This window comes from Opisthocomus hoazin, chromosome 24 (genome assembly GCF_030867145.1).
Source record: "Opisthocomus hoazin isolate bOpiHoa1 chromosome 24, bOpiHoa1.hap1, whole genome shotgun sequence".
Classification (NCBI taxonomy): domain Eukaryota; kingdom Metazoa; phylum Chordata; class Aves; order Opisthocomiformes; family Opisthocomidae; genus Opisthocomus; species Opisthocomus hoazin.
The window spans coordinates 7,394,251-7,413,788 of NC_134437.1; the positions used below are offsets into that span (position 1 = coordinate 7,394,251).

The 19,538-nt window shown below is 45.6% G+C and overlaps 1 protein-coding gene across 2 annotated transcripts in view; it reads right to left on the minus strand.

Annotated features, from left to right (window-relative positions):
* KCNJ5 (potassium inwardly rectifying channel subfamily J member 5) overlaps window positions 1-19,538 on the minus strand; it is a 58,490-nt gene that overhangs the window by 20,026 nt on the left and 18,926 nt on the right. The window contains exon 3 of one of the 2 annotated variants that reach the window (XM_075442501.1): window positions 190-360. The gene's annotated coding sequence lies outside the window, so the exon portion shown is untranslated. Of the gene's footprint in view, window positions 1-189; window positions 626-19,538 lie in introns of those variants that run through there. The other variant, XM_075442502.1, reaches the window with a different exon arrangement.

Here is a 19,538-nt window from a genome sequence, read left to right on the forward strand (position 1 = left end):
TCTCTTGCAGCCAGCAAGTTCGGCCACAGCACCTCTCTAGCTGTCACCCTGGCAGGGCTGGACACAGAAACCTGGTGTTCAGCTGACCTAACACCTCAGGTACTTGTCCTCCTGCCTTCTGGGTTCCTGATCCTTCGCAGCCAGAAAGAACAACTGAACTGGAAAAACAGACAAAATCAGGTAACTTACTTGCTAGGAGCGGCTCTGCATCAGTCTTGTGCCTTGGCACTTCGGGGATACTGGACGGTGAGAGGACTGAGAGGTAAAACAGCTGCTGGAAGAGCGTCCGATCCATGCCATCACCAGAGAGCTGGGGTCGTCTTCTGATCCCTGGGCTGCCTCCTTCCTTCCTCCCTCTGCCTGTTATCAGAAAACATTTATGTGGCACTGAAGGTTTAAATGCACACGCCCCTGTCCCTAGGCAGCCCTGATTTCCCTTGCTCTATCAGAGCAGACATGGAATGCTCCAAACCCTCACCCTCCACTGCTGCAGCGCTACTTTTCCCTGCCGAATGCCTGCCTTTTCTCTGCTCTTGCCCCCTCCCCTACAAATGAATTCTTGGTGGGATAAAGCTTTCTCGAGGGCTGGGGCAGAGGGGAGGGAGAGGACCGCCTGCGCTGGGGAGCATCCTCTGCTCTGCCTGAGCAGCAGAGGGAAAGGCGGCGGGAGGGAGCGGAGGGAGGGGTTTCAGCCGGGGCTGGCTGGAGGAGGGGGGGGGCACAGAGGCATAGCCGGTGCCTGGGGAACACCCCGGGCACTCCGCTCCCCTGCACCGCCCGGGCTTTTCCAGGCTGGACCAAGGAATCTGGGAAAAGTGGGGAGGAGGAGGGAAAGCTCTCCTCCCTTTCCTGTCAAGCACCAAGCTGCTGAAACGGTGTTTGCTGACGGAGCTGTGGTGTTTGCCTGCGATCCCGCTAGTCCCAGGGAACGCTCGCAAAGCTCTGCACTGGTTTGCTGTATTTTTTGTCTTCCTCTTTGTTCTATTTATTTTTTTTTTTATCATTGATAATACCACACTGTCTCCTTAGCTCAGTAAAATATTTACTCTTCCAAAAAAGCAAATGTCAGGCCAGCTGCATATGAGAGACAGATCTGCCTGGTGACTACAGGCTGCCTTCAGGCTTCGTTGCCCCGTTCCCCTAATCCTGTCCCCCTGCCCTCCCGAACTCTCGGTTCCAGGACCACACGCATTGCAGCCCGTCAGAAAGGCTTCCACAGAATATCTTCTGGTCAGCAAAAGAGAACTGCTCAAAACCAAAGCACTGTACAGGAATGTGTCAGTATTGCTGGAATCTGAAAGTTATTTTTAACACGTTCTGCTTTGAATGACTTCCAGTTCTTTAAATTTGTTTCAAAGTCACACTATCACTAATGAAATACCTCAGCCTTGGAATGACATTTTTATTTTACTGTATGGGCATTTTGCAACTTCTTATTTGCGCTCTTGTTTTGGAACAGGAAAAAAATGGAACTAGTGGAACTTCCTGTAGATCAGACAATCCAATTCCTAAGCACCTTAAATCTAGGCTACGTAGCACCTTATTATGGAAGCTAGACTGGAAAAATTCAGACAGACATGCTAAAGATAAATAAAATAACCACAGTTTTGAGTATCATTAATAGCCGTATTGCACAGGGGGCTGGGTTAGGAAAGCACATCTCTATACACGCAGCACTTTTTACCAGTGTTCTTGAACTCCAATCTGCACGTGGAGGTTGGACCTGGCCAGAAGGGACAGGAATCTGGAGCCAGACCAAGAACTTGGGCCATTAAAAATTAGTTTTACAGCTGTAATTTTGCTTTTCCACTTGTTCTTAGTTTGTATTTCCACTTCACCACAGCGTGGGCAATGAGATCAGACTAGCCAGTCCGGCTCCTGTTTCGCATGCGTTAGGACAGGGCTACCCCATTGAGTTTGCAGACAGGACAGAGGACTGAATTCAAATCAGCAGTGAAACTATTTTCAATGAAAGTAAAAGGCACGGTAATAAACTGTTGATTAAATCCTATAAAATTATGTTAGATCTGCCTGCTCATAACTGTTAGGAATGCTCTTTCCAGCAATATTTATTTTACCTTTTAGGAGTATGTCTATGATACGTGAAGTATCCTTATAAAATTGCTATTTCGGGAGTACATTAACAGTTTTGGGTTTGTATTTTTTTAATAAGCACTCAAACTTCCTTAAAAGTACTAAACAGTAATTCACACAGCATGAGAGTCATGCCCACCTAAAATCATAGCTCTGGCTTTCAGAGCAGGTTAAGTCCCTGGATGCTGCTTCATCAGCACTGGGCACAGTGTCACCTTCATAAAGACATCAGCTCTGCTGCTTCTTTCATTTCACAGAATCACACAATGTTTGGGGTTGGAAGGGACCTCTGTGGGTCACCCAGCCCAACCCCCTGCCCAAGCAGGGTCACCCAGAGCAGGCTGCACAGGACCTTGTCCAGATGGGTCTTGACTATCTCCAGAGAAGGAGACTCCACCACCTCCCTGGGCAGCCTGGTCCAGGGCTCCGTCACCCTCAGAGGGAAGAAGTTCTTCCTCACCTTTTAATAAGATTTAGAATGAATTTTTGTGCTAGGAGAAGCTGCCCAGCCAGCAGCCCTACAGGAACAAGCTCTGCAAGTCTGCAAAGCTCGTGTGACATGGTCAATGTTAGGAGAAGCCTTCCTTCCCACCTCCCACACTCGATTTTCCAATGCATCTCAACTACCAACCCAGCTGACAGCCTCTAAGCGGGCAGGGGTCTCCCAGACACGCCGAGGAGCGGGCTCACAGCACGGCCATTTCTGTGGGGACCATTTGTCCGCCTTGAGCTACCCCATTGCGTTGCACACCTGCGAGAAATGGCACTGCGTTTCAGGCAATGAAAATAAAAACGTTTTCCCGTTTTGAGCAGGCTCCTCTTCCTTCTGACTCGAGTGAGACTCCGCTAACAGGCACTGCCATCTGCCGGCACCACGTCCTTCCACCGATTTCCCTACAAACTGGCAAAAGTGGGGCACAGGGAGGGTCTGAAGCCGAGTCTGGATTTTCACAGCGCCCGCTAAGCTGTGAGGCTGCAGAAAGCCCAGTTCCCCCAACATCTCACGCGTACCATTCAGCTGGGAAAAACCAGACCTCTCCCCTAACGAGATTTGGCAGCTCAGGAGCAGGCACGTAATTTTGACACTCTCCTCTCTTTGCCGCAGCTCTGCCAACACCTTCTGCTGTATTCCCACCTCCATCCAGATGTCAGCTCAGAGGAGAGGATGGGACTGCAGCCCTGATCCGCAGATGCCGCCCAGCACACGCCGTAATTGCGTTTGTGTGCGGTGGCTGCTGTCTGTCACGGGACCCGAGGCACCAGGCGCATTACGAAGCGCAGCAAAGGCCACAGAGAAGAGGCCACTTGAGCAGTACCTACTTCAATCAACCTTCAAGGCCTTTTAGGAGCCATTTATTTAATTGCCAGAGAGGCAGTACTTTTTGCAGGGGTCCAGATGAGCTCATGCCTCTTGGTAGACTTTTGCTTCCTTACTCCTCCGCTGTAAACTAGTGCATTGCTTCACATATTATTTCAATGGACATCTTCCAATTTGTACTGGTTAAAGACAAGCCAGCCCTAAAAACAGTTTTTCAGCTGGAAACTATACTTCAGTAAGTGACATCAACATGCCCTTGCTAAGGTGGTTAAAAAGTTGTCAGTGTCCTCACAAGTTTGACATACTTTCAAGAACTCCAGGCATCAGCTTGCTACAGAAGGGCAGATTTAACACAAAACAGCACTAGTTTGGGTATACTCTCGGGCTAGCATGTGACCAAGGAAATGCAGAAGGGTTGCTTCTCTGAGTCATGCAAAGTTCTCTCAGTGTTTGGGATGAGATTCACCTAAGGTAATGCCACTTAGGACGCACTAGTCCAAGTCTGAACAGCCGTGCTATCTGCTTTCTAACTGATGCAAAGAGACAGGTAGTATCAGCAAGCATCTAAATTAGACTCTTATGCTAGAATTGGAGGAACAATCTAATTCCAGGAGCACATAGATATAAATTTCACTTCAGCGCAACGTCTGGATTTTCCTGGGGGTGCTCACAAACTCTGACAGCTGGGCTTCACTGTTCAAAGGAAGTACAGGGCTATGTACAGGGATGAGATTGTGGCAACTGTGGAAGGCTTAGCTCCTGGATTTGCAAACAGAACCCCAAGATGTGGAAGAGCATAACTTTAATCTCATTTTGGTATAACTAAATAGCTCTCTGAGGACATTGTGTATATAAAAAGCTTTCATAAAGCAAACAGTTTGGATTTTTTCCTGGTTCCTACAGAATGCATCAGGGCAGTCCAATTTTTGAGCTTTCATGAACCAAATCGGGAGTAACCACCACTTCTCTGAGGTGTCACTGCACGTAAATGAGCCGTTCTCCACGATGAGCACCGTCTGGCCCATGACATCTATTACCCAAAGGGACAGTCTTCAATCTGAGCACCAGTGACAGAAATCCAGATCTTGCTCTGAAATCAGTGGTGACTGTCTTGGGTTTTATGTGTATTGAGAGGAGAGGGAGCAGCAGTGCCTTCAGGGAGCATTTTAATTTGTTGTGCAATCTGATCTCTGGAACAAGAGATGTCTCTTCCCATTTATTAACCATTAACCTCCCATCCCCTTAGAAGAAAACAGAGTTGTAAGAGCCAGTGCTCGAAACAGCTTCCAAGATTGTCTCATCCACCTCCACTCTTCCCTGGTGCACTCGACTGAGCGGGAGCTGAGCTTTCAAGTAAAGCTCTGAGAATCTAGATGTGACAGTCACCCACTCTGTCTCGACTTTCTTTTGTGTTTGGGCGCTTATTCAAACCCCAGACTCAAAATGAAACTTGGGAAGTGGGAACAGAGGCAGGCAAGGGGAAGGAAAAGTTTCCACAACAAACCCAAACTCCCCCGCCTCCGTTCAGCGCGTGTGGAGGAGCCTGCTCGCCATCTCCTTTGATGTGATAATGAGGAGCTAACGCTAACCCAGGGAGAGAGGCAGCTCTTCTCGCAGCTATACCAGGCTATTGCCTACCGCTGGTTTGTGTCAGCCAACGTACATCCCAAGTCCTTGCTGTCTTTTAACTTCTGGATTGCCCAGAAGTGTGTTAGTCCAGTTCTTAGTGAACTGCTGTTATCATTAACGTTAATTAAGCCCTTGTTTGGCAGGAGCAGCAGCAGAACCTAAGGCTGAAGGGCACCCAGAGACTGAACGGCCCACTGAGGCCCATGGTAGCTACAGGGCTAGAAAACACTGGTGAGGGGCACTGTTTGCATGTGTGGCATCTCTTCTGTGAATCACCTGCCGCTCCAGCTTCCAGAGCACCTGGCTGTTCGCTGCCTGCGAGCTCAGAAACGACGACGACAAACAAACAAAAAAATGCAGTACTCCTAGCACACTGCTAACAACGGCAAATTTATGAAAACAACTTCCTTGCTAGGCTGTCAGAATACAAAAACATTTCTGACAAAAGCAAATGCGCTGGTTCTTTCGGGTGGGAATCTTGTTGCACTGACTTCCCCCCTAAAAACGAGCGGCCTTCCCTTTGCAGGGAGGAGGTGAGCAGAAAGGGGCAGCGGATTGCTCAAGCTCAGCCAGGAAGCAGTCCCTCCACTGAAAAAGGATCTCACCTCTCACTTGTGGTTTTCCCACAGAGACAGCAAGAGGTAGAGCCCGCAACTCCTTCATTTAACTCTGAGGAGTTCTACCAGGGTGTTTAGCCGATTCCAAAGGATTCCACAAACGTCTTTGCACGAGAGTCTAACAGACTTTTGCCTTTGGGCGCCAGTAGGAGCTCAACCACAGCCCAGCGTGCACACACACACCCAAGTCCAGGATTACCGCCCTCTGAAACAACGCTCCACAGAACATCACAGATCAGCGCAACAGAAAACAGTCACCTCCAGCCTATTCTGTAGTTACTTAGCAGAGAGCACAATCTACAGGGTAAAAATAATATCCTCAAGATAGATTTTAGGCAATGCACGTCAGCAAGTCTCGTTTATTTAACTGGCATATTTTAATACCATTTGCAATCCGGTTTTAGGAATTAAAAGCAACTCGGCGTTTCTTACAGCAGGACTCACACGTCATTGCTCTAAGTTCACTTCAGGATTCTTTTCAGCTCTACTCTGGCTGCAGAAAAAGTGACCTCCCCTTCCCCAGACTCTAACGAAGTCTTTTTATTACTGTTTAATCTCGTGTGTGTGTGCCTGGCAGCAGACTAGCAGCCCTGGGGACAAAAGGCCTCTATTTAGCCACAAATGGGTAGTGTCTGGCCAGCCTTTCCCCAGCGCTGCCCTTCCATTGCACCCCAAGTGTATTCAGGTGACTGGACGGAGCAGCTCGGGAGCCAGAAAGGGTCTGCTACAGAGGCTAACCAGCAGACGCGTGACAGACAGATTGGCTGGTAATACCTGGGCAATTAACCCTTGGCTTCTCTACTTTAATGAGCATGGCTGCAGTGGAGCCCAGCGCCGTGTCCCTTAGGAGCTGACTGATGTCACTAGGGAGTTAGAGCTTCGGTCATGGTCAGCCTAGGCTAGATTGGAACTAGGGATCTCAAGGTGAAAAATCTTCAGAGCCCATTTTAAATTCACAATATACGCAGCGCCGAGCTTTAGTAAAATACTAAGCTGTACCTTGCCCTAGGATCCTTTTGGTGTGAGCAGGTAGTGGGAGGGCCCAGAAAAGAACCAGAAAGTGGATTCCTGCTGCCGTAACAGAGCGGCATAGCGGTTGCTGACCTCGCATGACTACAGCAGAGCCTGGATGCATGCTTGCTTCCTCCTCTGCAAGGGCTGGAACTGCTCTACCAGGGGAATTTTTTGCTTTGTCAAAATTCCAGCGCTTAAGCTAGGCAGTGGATCTCCTCTGCAATTAAGTTTTATTCTTTTATGTGCAACAGAGCTTCAAGGCAATTTCTGAGATGCATCTTACTACAACAACTTCTAGGGAGACCTTAAGAACAAACCCAATAGTTCCATTCTTCCCCAAGGTGTCTATGACCAGTAAGTAAACTGCATGGACTGGTTAAATTCAAGAACTATGACTGTTTATTAGAAAATGCCAGTGACGGGTAACTTCTGTGCTCTTGGATTTCCACATAATTTACTAACATTAGGAAGATTTTCAGCAGTTTTTTCAGTCATTTGGGAGCTTAAGAGAACCATTTCTAGAATTTTTTCCCAGACCTTGCAGCAGCATTCAATATTTATAAGGAATTCCCTGCCTTGGTAGCAACAACTGACAGTTATGAAAAATAAGTACACTATAAAATGCATTAATATTTTAAGTCTGCCAAAGACTGCTAGATGAAGATATTTCCAGCCTTTGCCTGACGGGTTGATGTTTAGTTCAAGCAAATAACTGACAAATGGAAATGTGTCTAGGAGGGAAAGGAAAGGGTGGATGGGAACTCGCAACAGCTACAGTAGAAGATTTTTCTATGTTTACACAATAAATCAGCAGCAAAATCAGGACAAGAACCAGTCTTCTGGTTTCTACTCCAGCCACTTATTGAGGGAACCACAATGTCTATTACATGCTCAGATATTGCTACAGGATTCTGTAGTACATGAATAAAACCTTTCCCCATCCTCCAAATAAAATTCTGAGATTGTGCTGAACCTAGGCTTTTCCACAAAAATGCGAATAACTCACATTTAATGATGCAATGGAGAGAAAAGATAAATCTTGATATCGCTGTAATAAAGTGCCTTTTTATGAACACTTCTGTGTGCTCGCTGCCTGACAATACTGGACGTGATCCGGGCCTGTTTACCATGCCAGCACGTCTGTGTCCCTGACTCCTGGCGCATCTGTACATTTTGTTCTTGGCATATTTGTATCTATGGAGCCAGCTGACCTTGAAACTCTCATCAGAGTAAAAAAAAAAATAACAAAAAAAGTCAGCAGCCAGAAAGCCTACCACCCCTCATATTTCACCGTTATTATCAGAATATTTTTCCTCTGTTCAGTTTGCACAGAGATGACATTCAGTAACACTGAGAATGTTCTTGCTGTCCCTAAAGAGACAGCGTGTTCAGAGTAAAACCAAAGGAAATTAAAGACCTATCAAGCAATCCCCTGATACAGGTTCATAAATACGAAACCGCAGGCAGTGACTGGCTAAAGCACGAAGGACAAAATGTGCTAAAACTCTTTGACTTGGGTCTCTCTGTTCCAGCCTCCCCCGTACTCCCTGCTCTGGAGGAGATGGGGGAACCCACCGCTCATTACCACTGCATATTCACGTAAAACAGAGAGGATGAAGCATTTGCAGTGGGACTAACATGCCACAGGGCACCGCTTCTGTGACAGCAAGGCTTTGCAGCCATCTCTGAAAACACACACCTCTTCCAGACTGCAGCCTGCTGCTGCTGCCTGCTGTAACAAGGCCTTTCCCTCACGCAGTGGGACACAGTTAGGCAGCACACTGGTGTGCCTAAGGCAGATGATGCTACAAGACGATGGGATCTGAATTCCCCGCAAAAGCACAACGCAGCTGCCTGCTATTCGCTGCTGCCAGCCCCTGTCCCTTTACACAGTCTGTAAGCAGGCTGTGGTGCCTGGAACACAAGCTGCAGAATTGCTTTTGGGGAACTCTGAATTTGGAGACCTTTCTTAAAGTGTTTCCCATCCTCCTGAAGAAAGATGAGTTTCTCAGTGACCTGCTTTACAACTGTACAAAACCATGATGTGGCAAGGAACTTTCAGGCAGTCCTGAGAAAGACGCTGTGCTGCTGAGAGACAAACTGGGTCCTCTGCGAACTTCCAAGTCAAACTTCTCTGGAAGTATGCTGAATCCAATTACATTACCTAGCTCACGAGAGCGCTCCCTTACACGATGCAATCTGTGCAGCAACAGCTCGCTGTAGTTGCAGTGCAACTGTTGGATTTACCCTGCAGTCATTCAGCGAAGCTTTCCTTTCGGGCTGGATTTCCCTGGGGTTTATTCCTCTGCCACTCGATGCACCAACTCCAAATTTCAGATCTGCCTAGTGCTAAAATTGTACAAGAAATGATGTTTGACCCAAATGGATGAAATTTACTTTACTTTGCTGTTAGTCATGAAATTTGTCCGCTGTTTGATATATCTGAGCCTGAGATTAAGGAGATCAGTATAGTCTCAGGCCATTATAAAACTTTCTCAGTGGGCAATACAACCACAGAAATAACTCGGATGACTCTACAAGTCACACCGATCTCTGTTGTAAGAGCAGAGATGAGGAATCATTGACTAGATTTCCCAGAATGTACCAGTGTAAATGAGGCATAACACCAGCATTGCAGACATGTCAAAAAAATGTAAAAATAAGTTTTCCCAGGAAACACGATGCCATATGGACATGGTCTTTGTTCTGGTGAGGCTTCTTTCAGTTCCCCAGGCTTTTCTATATCATAACATTTTCTAGCGAGATGACTGGGTTATGTCACCTCAGCACTTAAATTGCCCTGGGCTGTGGTGTTTCGACGCTAACGATACCCCTGGAAGATGCAGATTCAGTGCTGTCTCACTCGCAGAGAATTGATTCATTTGTGCCAACAGCTTGCATACACCTTGTGATGCAATGAGGTTATTGAAACTGAATCGCCAGGAGGGCTACGGACATTGCTTTGGGTGATTTATCCAGGACTTATTCAGCACTCTGAGCCAATGCCAAAAAAATTCCCTCACGTACCTAGACCAGATGTTGTTCTCATCCAAACGATGTTAAATCTGAGATAAAACTACTAAAGCCAACAGACATGTAGTGCTACCATCACCCTTGTTTCAACTCGGAACTTCACTTCCCTCTGTGTTCCCCCCATCCCCAAAAAATCAGCAAAACCACCATAGCTGGGAAAACAAGTTCAGCCTCTCTGCTTTCACCTGTTTGCTGTGCAGAGTGATCTTGGCACATAAGGAAAGGTTCACTAATTTTTTTTTATTGACAACACTAGCCCTAATTTAAAAAGGAAGATGGAGCTTTATGGTACTCAGGCAGGTATGGCATGACTAACAGAAATGCTTGCTGCCAAAAGCTTCACCTTCCTCCCTCCCTCTCATCTTGGCAGGAGATTTTCCCGTCGCATACAGAGCCAGCACTACCTCGGGCCGTCCCTGCACAGACCAGTAGAGGGTGGTGGGCAGCCACACTGGTTATTTTACTCTCTGACCATTCTCGGGGGTAAAGCCACAAGTGTCTCTGAAACATTATTTCACCATGCATCCTATTTGCAAGAAAGTACAGAGGGTTAAACCTGAAGCAGAAGCTTTACTGAAATAAAGTCTTTCCCTGTAGCTTTCCATGGAAATGATACATGCCAATTTTAAGTATTTTACCCATACATTAGGACTATATGAGTTTACAGTTTTAGAAAGTAGTTATGAGTTACTGTGCAGGATAGGCGTGTTCTGGCACATCTACCATTTGCAAAAAAGGCCGTGCAACGCTGAAGTTCTTCTCGGTGTGGGTGACGGAGACCTACAGAAAACCTTGCTACAAGAGATGAAGGTGCCTGCCTGGGCATAAATCAAGCTTCTCTTCAGAAAGCACCTCATGGCTCTGTAGAACTAGACACGACAAAAAAGCTTTGTGAATTGGAAACTTCAGTATATGGACACGTTGTGAGAGGAGGGACAGAGAACTGCCTTCAGCTACCTAACCTAGTCATTGAATCTGTTATGGCATTCACAGAATCACAGCATGGCAGGGGTTGGCAGGGCCCTCTGTGGGTCACCCAGCCCAACCCCCTGCCCAAGCAGGGTCACCCAGAGCAGGCTGCACAGCACCGCGTCCAGGCGGGTCTGGAATATCTCCAGAGAAGGAGACTCCACAGCCTCCCTGGGCAGCCTGGGCCAGGGCTCCGTCACCCTCAGAGGGAAGAAGTTCTTCCTCATCTTCAGCTGGAACTTCCTATGCTTCAATTTGTGCCCATTGCCCCTTGTCCTGAAATGTCAGGTTAAGAGAGATAAGGAGCCAACCTCACTCAGAGTTGGCTGAATTCCTGCTTCCTATTCCAGCGCTAAGGCAGAGGCTCTCAGTCCAGCCGGAGCTGTGCCTGCTGTATCACTGCTCCCCAGAGACCGTGTTTTTTCCAGCCTGCACATTGAGCCTTACACACATGAAGACACGCCACTGACCATTTTCATTGCTCAATGCAAAACTAGCAGGCTATGGCCGATACTCCAGGCTGCTTTCTGTTACCAAATGTGGTGACAAGCTCTCTGCTATCAGACCCTGTTCCTACTGCCCTCCCCAGTGACTCATTTTGATGGGTTCACTCATCTGTAAAATAGTCATTCTTTGCATGGCTATTTCTAATGTCCTGACCTTCAAAAACAGGGCTTTTTGTGTGATCGTCTAGTAAATGTACTTCTGTAAAGACAGCATGTAGCCGAAGTACCTTCAGTTCTTTGCTGGGGGAAAAACCCCCAGGACGCTTCATATTTTTTTTCTTTTGATAATAGCAACCACACATAAAAAAAAAAAAATCAATGGCAGCCTTTATGGGTACAATGTCAGACTGCCAGCCCACTCTGCTGCCCTTGGAAACAAGGGCCAAGTTGCCACCCAGCTGTGTTACTACTAGCAGTAAAGGGTCAGCTGTGGATTTACCAGAGGGAGGGCAGGAACTAGGGGCTGTAGTTGCCATTGGCACTGCCTACATAGCACACATACTCTTTGGTCATGCTTGCAACTGCTCAGAAGTACAAACTTGGCTCCTCGATCCAGCTCTCCCTATAGAGACATTGCCTAAATTTCACAATGCTAAGCTCCACGGGACTGTGAACTGAACTCAGACAACAATCAAGGATAACCCTTTTCCTAGTGAAAGGACAGAACAAAGAGCAGAATACATGTAAAGAGAACATGCTGATTTCTTCACTACCCTGTCCCATGTCTGTGTTGCCCCTGGGACCGTATTCCTACTCTTGGGAAATAACTAAACAAACAATCACTCCGCACAACTTTCTCACTTCCTTACTCTGCCCAACACCGTAGGCTCCATCCAAGCCATTAGCTGCAAAGGGAATTCAATGGAGCTCTGATTCTTTCAGGCGATGTGTTCTCAGCTTTCTTCACGACTCCCATGAGAGATCAATGCCTGACTTCAGTGGGTCAGGATATCAAACCAAGCTTTCTACCTTGCTTTGCCTTTCTCTGCCTTGGTTATCAGCTGTGAAAAATAGGATGATGACTGTTTCCTGTACCTTTCTCTCCCTCCCCTGCGTTCCAAAAAGAGAGGGTGAATTTCATTTATTAATGCTGATAGAGTCCATGGAGACTTGCAGATAAAAAGACTCAATGTGAAGCAGAATATAATGTTCTACCTTGCAGGAAGCTTATGCTTTACTATTTCTTTTCAAAGAACCTACTGACATTGCTAGGCAACTGGGACATTGTCCAAAATAAAAACAGTAATAATAATAATCAAACAAAACCCCCCTGAGTCTTAGCAGTCTATATAATGCAGCTGAGGGCTGTCAGGTAAACAAACAACAGATGGAATGAGTTCCTAAAAGCTGGAAGAAAGAGGAGGCTAAAACAGTCAATTGTCAGTTGACCAAAAAATTAACCTTTACCTACATCCTAAGGGGGGCACGATCACCATCCAGAAGGTCCTGCCTCAGAGGACACCAGAGGCACGGTAATATTTGGGAACTTTTGAGCAGCAGCAAGATCAACTCATTGGATTGTCAAGGGACCTTAAAGAACGGCAGTACAGGGGATGGTCACTGCTGTGCAAAGAATAATGCAGTGTTGTGTCTATATAGAACTATTCCTTCCTTCATCTGCAAAGTACAAGGGTGGAAAAACTGAGGCACAGACAACAGGCTCGCCTGAAGTTCGTACTTGGTTCTCCAGAAACTGAATTTTGCTGGTGATATTTAACACAGCACCAGAAAGGCAACGGCAAGTAAGTACGATATACCCGAATCTGCTTATTCCTGTTTGTATAGCTGCTTTCTGGCGGATAGGAGACATTCCCCATGCAGGTTTGCCTAGCTAAGAGCATATGCCACCCTGCTCCTTATCAAGCGATCAGATTTGCTCAAGCAAGCAGGGTATCACATGCTCCAGAAAAAGCCTTTGGCTGGACACATCTGGGCTCATGGCAAACCTGATAGCTTCAGGGGCTCTCAGAGGTTGATACAGGGACAACACCTTGAGACCAGCATTTTACAAACATCTCGTGCCCTTGAGAAGAACTTCAATTTCCATAAGTACCTTTTCAGAGCTTATAGAAGCATGTTTATTTGGAAAACAATGAGAGAGGAAACATGCAGAGGATGAAACGAAGTGTGATTCCATTTTAAGGCTTCGTACAATTTGATCAATTGCACCTCAGAAAAACTTTGTTCAAGCACAGTGTGTACCTGAGACATCTGTGCTTGTTCTTCTACCAAATTCATAAGCATTGTCACCGAGTTGCAGCTAGGTACCACTTTTAATACCATCATGTATAACAGCAGGATGAGAGCTCTCATGTCTAATGCAGAAGCCTGATAATACTAGACAAACCTAAATGAAAATTTAGAAACAACAGTTCAACGAGTGTTAACTGGTGACACTGGCTGTTCAATGACTTCAAACGCTTCCCTACATACAATGTTTTAAACTTTTATTTTTCCAGCTTCAAGCAGAACAAAAAGATCTCAGACACCCCCGAGCCAGGCGCCAATGTCATTGTTCAGAGCAATCACTAGGTTCGTAGCACCACACACTCGTATTTTCACCGCAGATTGCTTAGCTTAGGAGTGCCGAAGAGAATGGGCAAGGCGACAAGGACACAGCTGCCAATATAAGAACGTGGTGCTTTACATCAACACCAGTCTTATCTTTTCCTCTTTATGCTTAGCTTAACTTCTCAAAAGGAGAATTCGGTAACTGGAAAAAGGGAAGTGACTCATGACTTAACATCCCTCACTGTATTCTGCATGGGCAATTACACACCTCGTACCCAGCTAAGGACTGCTCGGAGGTGCTGTTAGCTCACTGCTTCGTGTGCTGCTCTGCAGCAAACAGCCTTGTGCTGAACACCCGGCTTACTACAACCAGGAAGGAAAGAAGTGCTTTTGTTGCAGTCCACCCGTGCCCTACATTTCTGGGGGAAGTAAGGACTTTCTCTGGCACTAACCTCCTCTGCCGAGCAGCTGAATTACACGTAAATACAAGTAATGAGCTTTACTCCTTCCAGTGAGAAGTTGGCATCATCTCCTCCATGAACAGAGTTGCATAAAACCCACTTTTCCCCACGTGGCATCAGCAGCAGAGGTGTTCTCCCTTGCAGGCTTGCCAGGGGGGCTGGGGGGGGAGTTTCTAGGCCACACTGTTTCAGGAAAACTTTATTGCAACTACCCTGTTCTAAAATAACAGCTTAAAGATGGTGCTAAATTCTTGTCACCAATTCTCTGTGCTTTCTGAGAAGTCACAGAAAGATTGTGTGAACACATCCAAAAGACACAAACCAACTCACTGTGAGCAGTCAAGTTTCTCTCTCATGCTGTGAAGCCACGAGTGCTGTTTTCCCCTCTCCCAAGCCCACCTGCACTGCTCTATAAAGAAGAGGGCAGCTAATACAAGGCCCCTATTGCTGTTCAGCTACTGACTGCGGCTTCAAGGAGTTAAATAACACAGGTCTCTGCCTTTCTGGATTTCCACACGCATTGCCAAGCCAGCACTACAGCCAGCTTTGTTCTTGCATTTAAATAGCCTATGCATTTAAATTTTGTCATTACAGTTAGCAGAGGAGGCCAAGGACTTCAACTACCTGCTGTCTAAGAATAAGGAAGGCTGAAGTGATTAGCAACCTTTTACTTTCATTAGTAGCAATGCTGGAAGGTGCTGGAAGGGATGAAGGATATAAACAACTTCATCTGTTATACTGTTCTTCCATTTCAGACACTTGCTGTCCTAGAGATTTACACTTTCTTCAAGCTTATCTGCATGCTGGCACACACAGCTATTTATTTAAGGAAGGATCCCAGTGACACTCCCTGCCAAGAGGGGCAAAACCCCAAATCTCATATTTCTCTCAGCTACGATGGTGCTCATTCACAGAAAAAGTTTTGGGAATGAATCACAACTGTACATACATCAGACTGAATAGTATCCTGCTAACTGCTATACTCATTGCTACACTGATATCTAGAATATACTCAGCATTTCACTCACACAAAACGAGACAACTGGAAGGACAATCATCTCTCCTGGGATGCAGAATAAAATTGCAATGGATTTCAAATCCCTCCCCATGGTAAGCACAAAGTAAATAAGTACTGGGGGACTGCCAGCCTAGCTGCACTGAGGTTAATGAATAAACAACGGCCTGCAGTACTGACTTGCCTGCTATACTTAAAATATGTATCTTTGATTACATCTTAGGGAGACCTCCTCTTCTATAAATAATCATTCCAAAAGATACAGGCATTAAATCTTTTTTCCTTTGACAAAACAGATTATCAACATTCATGCAGAAAAACTGCTACTAGGCAAACAGGCTTTTCATAGAGGACTTGCTTTTTATAGAAAATGTTGACTTTATTGTGGAAAACAGAACACAAAAATAATAAAAACTTGCAAATATAGCAAGGGACACTGAAAACATTAGCTCTGTCACATCTTGTTTTCCCCATTTCTTCTTTATGGGAGATGCTCTCAAAGCATACATTTCCAGGAACACAACAAAGAAAGCTCAGAAAAGGGGAGATCGTTAGGAGAGCTGCTGGCATACCAAGGTCACTTCTGAAAATCAGATTTAATTCCTTGGTTGTGGATGCAGTTTTGGAAATGTTACCCTAGGTGAATAAAATCACCAGTTTAACAAACAAAAACCTAGATTTCTGAGAGGAGTGTCTTGGGTGATTTTGAGTGTCCAATATGAGACAATAAAGAGAAGTCATTTTGCAGTCTACCTTGTGGGAATCTCTGCCATTTAAGGGGTCTCAGACAGGGCACCTAGGAGTCATTTATCACTTGTGAAAATCTAGGTCATTTACTCCCCTCCGCCTGCTCTGCTTTTTTCGTGCCAAATATAGAAAGAATTTTCTGGCTTCAGACTGAATAAAGTTGTTAATTACCCTTTTTCCTAAAAACCTGCAATTGAAATTCACTTGGTGAGTTTCTGAAAGCTGTGGAAAGCTATTCATTTTTATAATACTCTTTTGACATGTCTTAGAGGAAAAAGGAAGAAAAGCCATTTGCTTTTAATTTCTCAGTTTTGAGGATAATATTTAACAGAAGTAAATCCCTTTAAGGGCTCAGCTATGCTCTTTGAAGCTAGTGGGAAAAAAATCCCATTGAGCTTCATTGCAGGAGAGCTAGCCTGCTTCTTTGAAAAATTATGTTAAACAATCTGCACTATGTTGTGTGATGCAAGAAAATGAATTTGTGCCATCATGAACTGCAAATACGTGAAAAGGACAGGATTCCTGCATGTACTAGGCACACTGTAAAAACAACCAGATTGTTTCAGAGTCTACCACATCAATTAGCTCCTGGTAAAAGTATCTGGAGCAATTCCATTGTCAGTTCCTGGTGCTATAAAAGCCTATATGTGTTGGTATCGCTAACAGCATACCTGTCTCTCAGGAACCTGCAGAGGTGTAACAGATGGATTAACATGCTTTGAAGATGCAAAGTGCTGCTTGATTTATCAAATTTGTTATTAATGACACAGCTGTGAAAATAATAGTATGGCTCATAACAGAGCTTAATTCCTTGTATCAGTGCTTTTTGTCTTCAGAACACTCCGGGACAAACGCTTGCGCCACTGAATCACAACGCTCCTGGTGGTTTCAGCTGTGTGACCAGATCTGGCTCTGCCCAAGCATTAAATAACTTTAACATAAAAGTCCTGTTCCCAGCCTCCTGAGGCTCAGAGGATCCTGCCTGCAGGATGTCCTCCACCTGTCCCTGGCAGGTGGCCAGAAACACTTGGTTCTTATTGCTGTAGAAGCAAGGGAAGACCAGCTTCCAGTCTGGGGATTGTAATGTTGAAGGTGGAAGTCATTTAGCATAGGCCTCCAAAAGACAGGGATGTAAACTGATCCAGCCATCTAAGTCCTCTCCCTACTGATGGAGAAGGATGATCACCTCTACAAGGCAATGTATCCTTAGATGCCTGTCGGAGCGAGAAGAAATGCCTTCTGAACACGAGAAGGAACCAGAAGAATTAGCTTTACTAGACACCTGATTTTTGTGTGCCTGCAGGTAAGTGGGTGATTCCAGGCTTCTGTCACTCAATCCCTTATCAACTGGGTGCAAAGGCAGTCTCTCAAAGGATCGAGAATTACAAGAGATGCACATTTCTTTAAGCTCCAAGTGACAGCAATGCTGAGAGAAACAGCAACTTTACAGCAGTGAGCTACCTCCTGCAGTCAGTCCTCTGCAAAGAGCTCAGACAGACTCTGAGTTTAAGCTCAGATCTAGGAAGGAAAATCTAAGCAGCAATTTGGGCAAGGTCACACACCCCTAATAAGCACAGACCAAACAAATCAAACTGCAAAGGGTTCTGCAGAACAGGGGAGGTCTCAAGGAGCAACTGGTTCTTTCCAGACCCACACTGCCCATGCAGAGAAAAGGTCTGATCCTCACAAGTAGTCAAGACACTGCTGTTGTGCTTGTACTGGTGGGATGGGGCAAGACTCAGATGGTGGTGACAAGAAAAGTAACATCAGCTTCTTCATGTAATATTGTGCTATTTTCCCTAACTTTGGCAGCTCAACACTTCTGCTCCATTTTATCCATCCAGCAGCCGCTCCTCTGCCTTTCACATACCATGTATAAACCGAGCCACAATGTTAATGAGCCATTGCATATAGATGAGCTGGCAACCAGTCTGAGCTGACACAGCCACACATAAAAGCCAAAGAGGGGCCTTGGGCTCTCCTCCTTTGATACAGAAGCTGTTGGATCAAAGTACTGTGGAAATTGCATGGTCTGGGGGACACGAAGCCAGGCAGCTTTTTCTCCCACCTCCCTTCTGCAGTCACCTTCACTGCTTAAGACGCAAGGTAAGAGGCTCAGTGCCATACTGGTTTCTTGATAGCTGACTGAGAAAATCCATCATATTTCCAGATCGATTGTCCCTTCTGCTTCCTTGCTCAAAATTGTCACCCAACAAGTACAGCAAGGGAACCAGAGTTCTTTTTTGTGGAACAGGATGCTTGGATTCTAGTCTGCTTAGTTACTGGCTTAACTTTCCTTGGGCAACCTCCTTGATAGTTCTCTGCTTCAGTTTCTGCTCCCATAAAACAGGCTACTGAGGCTTAAGAAAACACTGTTAAAGAAAATCTCTGCATCCGCTGCAGTCATCTCAGATACAGAAGGCAGATGATGGCACTTCAGGCATTACTGTCCTCTGGGAACGCCAAGTGGTATTTCTGACAGTGACACGGGGCTGGAAAGGCCTTAAAGTACAGCTATGCAAACAAACTAGGGTGGGATGAGCTGATACAAACTCCCAGCGTATTAGCTGTTGTGTGGTAGCTTCCAGTACTGTTGTTTTAACCCTGTAGTAGTACCAGCCAGCCTGTCTTTGCCTCAGTTACTTAAAGGCTAAGCATGTGTACTCAGACAGTTAGCAAGTAGCAGCTAACGGTTTTCACAGCTATACCTTAAGTTCAACGGGTTTCAGTTTCACAGCAGTAAGGTGCAGGTAGCAGAAGCTCCCTACCTTCAGATGCACCGAGATGCTCAGAGGCTACAGTAACAAGTTTCTCAAAACTACTGTTAAAAAAAGTGATAGCCCTTAAGTTATCTTCATTTTGGGCATGACAACGTGTAGTGCATGGTTCACTTCCCTAATCTCACAGTCAATTACTTTTCTCAACCCATATAAACATCAGCAGGGAAAAAGGAAAATCTGCATCTGTGTTAGTAATAAATTTAAAAATCAGGGCATACTACATAAGTGTTGACTTGTCAGAAAATGGTAATTAAAAGTGTTCTAGCTGACAGCGCCCCTTTAATGAATTATTAGTAATGTTCTCTGAGAACATCTGATGAAAGACACCATAAGAGTTTTTATTTAAACAAACCAATTTTCTGCATGATGCAACCTCACTGCACAAGAGGGGGGAATCTCCATTACAGAATCAAATTATGAAAATAAAGTAATGGTTTGAATGATCAGGAAGTAACAGGTGCCCCTTCTGTACTGATTGCCTGTTTCCTGTACCACAGCCTTTGTCCATAGGTGCTTATCTAATAACAGCCACTGTTTTCTTCAATTCTGTTAAAAAAAACCCCAATGAGATGTAACGTGAAAGAGCTTCGGTCATCAGCTAACTGTCAAGCAGCATTATACATCCACACCACAGTGACTGACCAGCTCAGCTCTAACACAGATACAGCAATGCCCAGGGACTGATCCTTTTGGCTAACACCTAATCACACCAGAGGCTTCTGAGCAGTGGTACATGCATTCCACAAACTCTGAAACAGTCAGCTCTTGCTGGGCAGTGGCAGCAGCAGCAAGCACTCTCCTCCTGTGCACAGTCTCATAGGTGCCTTTGCATAAGAGCCTCAGC